Source organism: Danio aesculapii, unplaced genomic scaffold (genome assembly GCF_903798145.1).
Source record: "Danio aesculapii unplaced genomic scaffold, fDanAes4.1, whole genome shotgun sequence".
Classification (NCBI taxonomy): Eukaryota; Metazoa; Chordata; class Actinopteri; order Cypriniformes; family Danionidae; genus Danio; species Danio aesculapii.
The window spans coordinates 48,144-56,240 of NW_026613679.1; positions in this window are offsets into that span (position 1 = coordinate 48,144).

Here is an 8,097-nt window from a genome sequence, read left to right on the forward strand (position 1 = left end):
TGCCAATTAGATAAATCCAAACACATTTGAATAGCTTGATTTCATTACCTTAACCATCTTCATCTTGAAGAATCACCTCATCTATCAATGATTGGTATGGGATTGTTAGTGCGGGACAATCTACATCCCAATCGTAAGCGTGTGATCCTCTCGAAATTAGTTTATAAAAACTCTGGATATCGCATATACTATTATTACAATAACGATATTTTTTGGATATGTCGTGGAGTGATTCAATAATAACCGGTTAATAAATTGTTAGTGTTGTCACGATACTGGAATTGGGTACCAATTGATACTGAAATTTTAAAAACGTCCATTTATAAACAGCACTGATTTGCCATTGTGTTCACATGCTCAACAGAAATGACTGTGATTGACCGTGAAGGTCCTCAGTTCACCAAACTCAGCACTGTTTACTGAGTGTAACCACAGATATAGGGACACTGAGTGTTTCACAGCCACGAAGATCAGTTGGTTTGTCTATAAGTTGACATACGAGCGGTCCGCTGATGAATCGTGTCTTTAAAACGTACTTTTTAAAAAAATACCAATTATTTGAAGACTGTATTTTTAATTTATTTATTAATTTTAAATATTTTGCTCACAAAATGCTCTAGTTATAAGATGCTCTGTGGTTAAATGTGGATTAAAAGTTATGTTTGAGAATAATAGTAACTATACTTTCATTCCAGTGTGATATTTAATGAACTTTGCTGCCATGTACCATGGTTGTAGGCAGAACCCCCCCTCCCCCCACCCATGTAGCGTGAATGAGCACCTGCCCATTTGAGAGTCTGTGCACGGCACGGCATGGCACTGAACCACAAAGACATTTAGAAGTTACCTAGCTGGGGGCTATTTTCAGGAGCTGCGTATTATCATTGCGCCTGCTGTGATATTGAGCTTATTTTGATAAGTCCTTTAAGGAATCCTGTTTGACACTCTTTTATGCTTTCCAGCCGAGGGTCAGTCATCACAAACACACAACTCCTCTTCAACACCACAGTAGTTGAGCAATCCCCAACAGTTCAAGAGATATCAGACACCCTTCTGGCAGCAGTGGGAACGGGAGTGGTCAGTCCACTCAACATCAATCCTCAAACGGTTTCCGTCAACGGTTCAGGTAAGTTTAAGTCTCCAAACATACATAGCATTTGGGCTGGAATGAAAGGAAAGCCGACCTTACATTTTCTCTAATGTGTTCATCTTTTTTCTTACAGTCATTGCTACAACCGCAGCTTCTACAACTGCTATAACCACAGCATCAAGCGGATTAAAGATTGAATCAAGCTTGCAACAAGTAACATGGTTCATTATATTGGCAAAATTATTGAGGTTTTTCTTTTAGATGCCATAACAATAAATCAACTATGCTCCATGTTCAGCAAGACATAATCTACTGTATTTAGTTAGCATGTTATGTTATTTATCTCTATGTATTAATTACAATTCTTAGCATGCTATAAAAGTAAGGAAATTGCAATATAAATGTAAGCTTAAAACTTGAATTGATTCTCAAGAGCACAATTTATTTATTTAACAGCAGCTTGTTATGCTGTTGTCCTTTTCAGGAAAGTATTTTATATGTATCGCTTTTATTAATCTGTCTGCTGGTTTAAGACTATTTATAACTCTTCTTTGTCTAGTATGTGTTAATAATGAGAGATCGTATTTTAATCAGGTAAACATATTTATTGAGATGGCATGAATTGTGTAAAACAGAGATTATTTAAAAACAAATGAAGGATTTAATATATATTTGCACAAGAAATTTGGAGATGACGTTGGTGTTAAGCTACAAAACGAATGTATATTTATTCAAAATGTACAAGATATTTATGTTAATTTAAATAAAATCTTAATGTTATTTCAAACTGCGTATGATGTCTTCCCTTGCAAACATACTTTGTCAGGGCTTGTTATAGCTTGATCTTAAGGTTTCAATGAATTTGATTGATCTATTTAGGTGGCACGGTGGTTTAGTAGTTAACACTGTCGCCTCACATCAAGAAGGCCACTGGTTCAAGCCCCGGCTCAAGCCTCTGTTTGCAAGTTCTCCCCGTGTTTGTGTGGGTTTCCTTCGGGTGCTCTGATATCCCCCTGTACGGTCGAGAGTAACATAGGCGTTTTATTTCTGTGGCTGATTTAAACATTAAAATATATGTAAGTGCTCTGTTTTTACTAAAGCTGTATTTTTGTAAATATTCAAGGGGCGTTTGATTATCATCAGTTTTATTCCACTTGTATTTTGTTCTACAAACACTTTTTAATGCCTTACACCAGTGTTTCCCAACCCTGTTCCTGAAGGCACACCAACAGTCCACATTTTCAACCTCTCCCTAATCAAACACACCTGAATCATCTTATCATAACATCAGAAGAGAGTCCAAAACCTGAAATGAATGGGTCAGATAATGGAGACATCCAAAATATGTACTGTTGGTGTGCCTCCAGGAACAGGGTTGGGAAACACTGCCTTACATGTTATGCTGGTGGTAAAACAAATATGATCATTTTGCTAATATTCGATAAAAATATTCGATTATTTAATAGATTTTCCCCATATGCTTAATAAGATTTGCATAGAAAACTATGTACATTAGTTAAATTGCACTGCCAGTTGAATTTAATTTGTTAAAGTAAATGTAAATATGTACATACTTTCCCCCTCTTTGTTGTAGTTTTACAAAAAGATAAATATATTGAGAAGAACAATTAGCAGTAAAGTCACTTAAGTAACCAAACTGCTTTTGGAACACGCTTTTACGCTATTGGAACACAATACAACTGGATGGGACAGAACAATAATTATTCTGCCTATTATTTGTGGCATTTTCACAGCAAATTAAACTCCCCCTTCAATATGTACAACAAGAAGCTAGAGTTGTGACTGCATGTACACTGTGGAAGAATGACTGAGATACTTTTAGGGAAATAAAGAAGAGTTACATTTAGTGTAGGGTTGTCACTATACTGGAATTCGGTACCTATCAGTACTAAAATGTAAAAAACGTCCATTTCCAGTGAACATTTGAGCGCTGTTGAGGGCGTTCTTAAACAGTGCTCATTTGCCACTGTGTTCACATGCTCAACAGAAATGATTGTGATTGGTCGTGAAGGTCATCATATCACTGCACTCATCGCTGTTTACGAAGTGTAACCACAGATACAGGGACACTGGAGCATTTCAAAGTCACGTTGATCAGCTGGTTTGTCTATAAGCTGACATACGAGCGATACACTGATGAATCACGGCTGAACTGATGACCTTCAAAGCCAATCACAGTCATTTCTGTTGAGCACGTGAACACAATGGCAAATCAGCGGCTCTTAAGAACGTCAACAGCGCTCAAACGTTAGCAGGAAATGGATGATTTTAAAATTTCAGTATAGATTGGTACCGAATTCCAGTATCGTGACAAAACTAATTTCGTGAGCATATTTTGTTCAATGAAATTGCATGATAATCATTAAAAAACTTAAAACAGGACACATTTTAATGTATAAAATGAAAGTAATCTGAAATATGAAACCATTAATGTCAAAAGAAACTTTTATTTTAAATGTAATTTAATATATTTCAAATATACTTTTATGATGGCTGAAACTAGAGGTGCACAATATATAATTTTAGCATCGATATCGCAATGTGTGCAACCACAATAGTCACATTGAAAAGATATCCAATGTTGAGTTTGAATTATAGTTGAGCAGGAGCTACAGAATTGTATTTAATCTCTGTATCTGGATAGAATTATATGATTTATGCAAAAAAAATTATATAAAAAGTCTTGTTTGTAGTCCAAATATAATTTGAAATGTAATAAACATTTCAAAGCGAAAACCAGATTATTTCACTTATCCCACTAACAAATAATTTAGATTGTTCTAAGGAAAATCTCTTAATTGTGAATTAATTCTTCTGACGGTGAAAACAAAAGTAAATTTTTACTTGCTTTAAGAGTGTTGATATTTGGACTGGAAACAAGACCAAACAAAGTAAGAAAAGCATTTTTATTCTATTGTGGTTATTCAATTTCAACACATGAATACTGTTGGACTCCAAGCGCTATTAAAACTTACTTGTCAAACGGTTTTCATATCGCAATATTTATCACAGAAAAAATGTAATATACAATATCAGATTTCTACAATATCATGCAGCCCTAGCTGAAACTCTCTTTTAGACATACTTGGCATATCATTCTGAGTAAATGTTTTATGTTATGTTTAAAATTAAATTGTAGTGGCTTACTTTATTTTAAAAGCAAGCTATTTTCAACAAACAGAATCAAATAGTGTTTCTTTTAACATAACCTCCGCTAAGTACTATCTATCTTGAACTTATTTGCTGTAGGACTTGAGTTGTTAGCTGTGAAGCTGAACCACTGCCGTGACCAGTCTTTCTTGCTTGTTTGCATTACAAGCTTGACTCGAAACCTCAAGATTTGTCATTTGTGATTTATGACATGCAACTTAGTCTTGTCAATCAGAATTAAAGTTAATAATACATGGAACAAAACTTCTGAATGTCACCTTTTATAATCATAATAATCACCCTATAATCAAAATAAGATATTAAACATTGCAAACAGTGTACTGAAGTAGGGCTGTGCAATATGGACAAAATAATCATATTGCCATTTTATGAACGAATATTGCGATTGCGATTTTATTTGCGATTTTGGCTGGTGTTTTTGCTTTTTCATACAAGCTATATACATACATTCCAAATGTATTCAGTGCACAGGAAGTGCATAATAAAACATTTCACAATGAAATAACAGTTAAATAAACAAAACTGTAGTAAAATTGTCTTTAAAATAAACAACATAAAATAAATGTGGTGATAGACACTTGTTGCTCTTCACAAAGTCCCCATGATGCTAAGCTTCTTTTAAACCTTCAGATATATTTTCTCCAGTTGGATCTTCTGGGAAGAATGCTGTTTGCAAACATCGACTTTTCATTTTAAAGTTGTTATTAATACAGTGGACCGTTAAACTCGGCTCGTTCTGCTGGACCACATATCTGTGGTCATGGCGAAGTATTCAGTAAACCTGCTTGAGCTTGTGTTGAATGCCCTTACATTTCTCATACATTTCGGGAATACCAAATCGTTTGAAAAGAGTGTGAGATGGCAGCTGATATCTTTTGTCAAGTGTTTTAGTCTTCGGAAGCTGTCTTACTGACGATGTGCGCAGGCCTCATATCTTTGCATATGTGATAGGTGATTGCGTCTGTAATTTCTTTGGCCGTTTTGACCCTTTCTCATAAGGCACGGCGCTTGCAAATGCTTGAACAATGGATACTTGTTCAGTCTGTTCGGACTGGCTTTGAGGTGTGCTTTTGTTTGTTTCCATGGACTTTGTCAACATGTATTGCTCATGCTCATTCTATTACGCTTTTTAAGAGTTGAAACAGATTTGTGGTATTGCTTCGTTTTGTTGGAATAATCATTTCACAAGTCTCGCAAATTACCATGCTCAGTGACACATCCTCTCTCCTGAATCCAAAATACTCCTAAATGGCTGACGTTGAATTTCTCTTTGGCACCAAATCATTTATATTTTGACCTGCATCCATATTTTATGTTCTTTCCTCCCGCTCACCTATTCGGTTATCCCACTCAACTTCGTCATGCGTGGAGTGAGCTGGTTAACATCTTTCTCTTGCTCAGCTTAGCTTTAATTGCCCAGTACGCTGCGTCAGCTCTGATTGGTTAGCATATTAAAATCATGCGCACAAGAACATATTCTGAATAAAATTCGAAATAAATAAAAGATAAAAATTGCAGCCTTATGCGGTTTAGACCTTAATTGCAGGTGCTTAAATCGCGATTTTTTTTGCGATTGCGATTAATTGCACAGCCCTATACTGAAGGTGATGTTTTTACTTTTAAAGGGGACCTATTATGCAAAAATCCCTTTTACAAGGGGTTTAAACACAGTTGTGTGGCAGCAATGTTTAAATATAACCAATATTTAAATATTTACTCTAATGGTAAAATAAAAAATTATTAATTCTATTTCTTTATTATTACACTGTCACAGTGTTTATTATACACTGTATAAAACTGTCTGCAGAAACACTTTCATTGACATTCTCCGTTTGTACGTGTCACCAAAGGAGGAAAGACCCGTCCATTAGTAACAATCTCTCCCTCATTAGCATAAACAGCCTTGAGTGAGAAGCAGCCATACGCCATTAGAATTTTTTACAACATACCTGCTGAAGATGATGTCAGTAGTAACATTATTCAGCTTTTCAGAAAGATAACGTTATTCCTGTTTTGAATCTGCCACTATGCTGACACATAGACAGTTGTAGCCCCGTCCTCATTTTAAAAGAGCACAATCTAATTTGAATTTAAAGCAACATACACCAAAACAGCCCAATTTGGATCAAAGCCTAATGCTGTTTTCATACCAGATGCAGCAGCACGCACAAATAAATCACGCTATAAGTGCATAAATATGTGAACATTGAGTTTACACACTTCATTCACACGTCATATTTGCTTCACAATAGATGCGGATTTGCATAATGGGCGGGGCTTCTGTCTGCCCAGTGACTGTAGCTTCGTTGCTAACTGGCTAACATGGATTTTATTGAGATAGTAGCTGTTTTTGGCACAGCTTAGATTGGTTTAGCGCCATGTCTGAGTCCGACCGGTCCGATAATGAACCGACTTCCGACTGAGCTGAGCCCAGTTTGATGAGCTGTTGTCAAGTGATGGCAAGAGGATTTCCCCTTGGGACACCAACAACAGGTGCTATGTCATAATCACACCCCTACAAGAGAAAGCTCCTGGTGGGTTAATGCAGCACGAATGTTTTCTTGAGGTCAGATTTTCCAACTCGAGTGATTCATGTGTTAAGCCTGTCAAATGTGCAAAACACTCAACTCTCGCCGCTTTATTCGCATGATTCACCAGATGTGGATGAATCGTCATGCGCGAATGAATTACAAGTTAGCTCACTCGCGCTTGACGATTTATCCACATTTAAACGCATCATAAAAGTTGCAGTTTCAGAGTTACAAAAAAGATTATTTGTGTAGTATTTTAAGCTGAAACTTCACACTCTAGGGACATCAGAGACTTTTTACATCTTGTAAAATGGGCATAATAGGTCTCCTTCAATAATCATGCATGTGGTCTAAAATGACAGGAGATTTCATTTGAATGAAGACAGAAGACATCTTACATAACCTTACATTTCTTTTTAGAACTACGCACGTCATCTTATTGTTCAAGAGTGTAAAAAGTGAAATGAATTCTGTCTGTAACATTACGCAGGGTTTCTTTTGCCAAAGCATTTTTTTAGTAAAACTTAGTAGTGTTGACACTTTTTGAATCACTACCTGAGGGATACTGCTATTTTAGCATTCTTCCGCTTTCACGCCTTCTGTATTATTCGGTGCTGACAGATTCCTTTATAAAAACGATTCAAGTTGAAGAAGATACAATCAGTGGTAAATAAAACGCCCATTTTCAGAATGTCACCATGAGAGGAATGTCGCGCAGTCACATTCCTTGCTGTTGAATAACATTGCGCAACCAATCATGTTTACAGCAGATAATTTTAGAAGCCCTTTATCTCTCTGAATGCTCTTTGAATGGGGCTTCTAGGTGATCTTTTTAGCTTTTTCTTATACTATTACACATTATAATTTATTATACTAACAGATGATGATGAATAATAGCTATAACAGCTTTGCATTGTGATCAGCGTAAAGAGATTTTTTAAGAAAGTAGTATGTCTTTACTAGGCCTACAACATTTATTTTTCTGGATTTATATGAAAATAATTTCTGGAAATTTCTAAATTTATTCACTGTCCTTTGTTAATGCATGGATCTGATGAAACTGTAAAGTGCTCCATATAAAAAGTCAGAGATTTTGGAAAGAAATTACAGATGTTGAGTTAACATTGTTTTAGTGCCATTATTACAGGGGCATGTGGTTTATACAGGTGTGTATTTTCACATATTTTTGATGTGAGAAAGTAAACTTGTGTAGGTGTAATCAACTCATAGTAAATTCAATCCTGCCCTCTGCTGGGTATACACAGGTATATCTCTTAAAAGAGC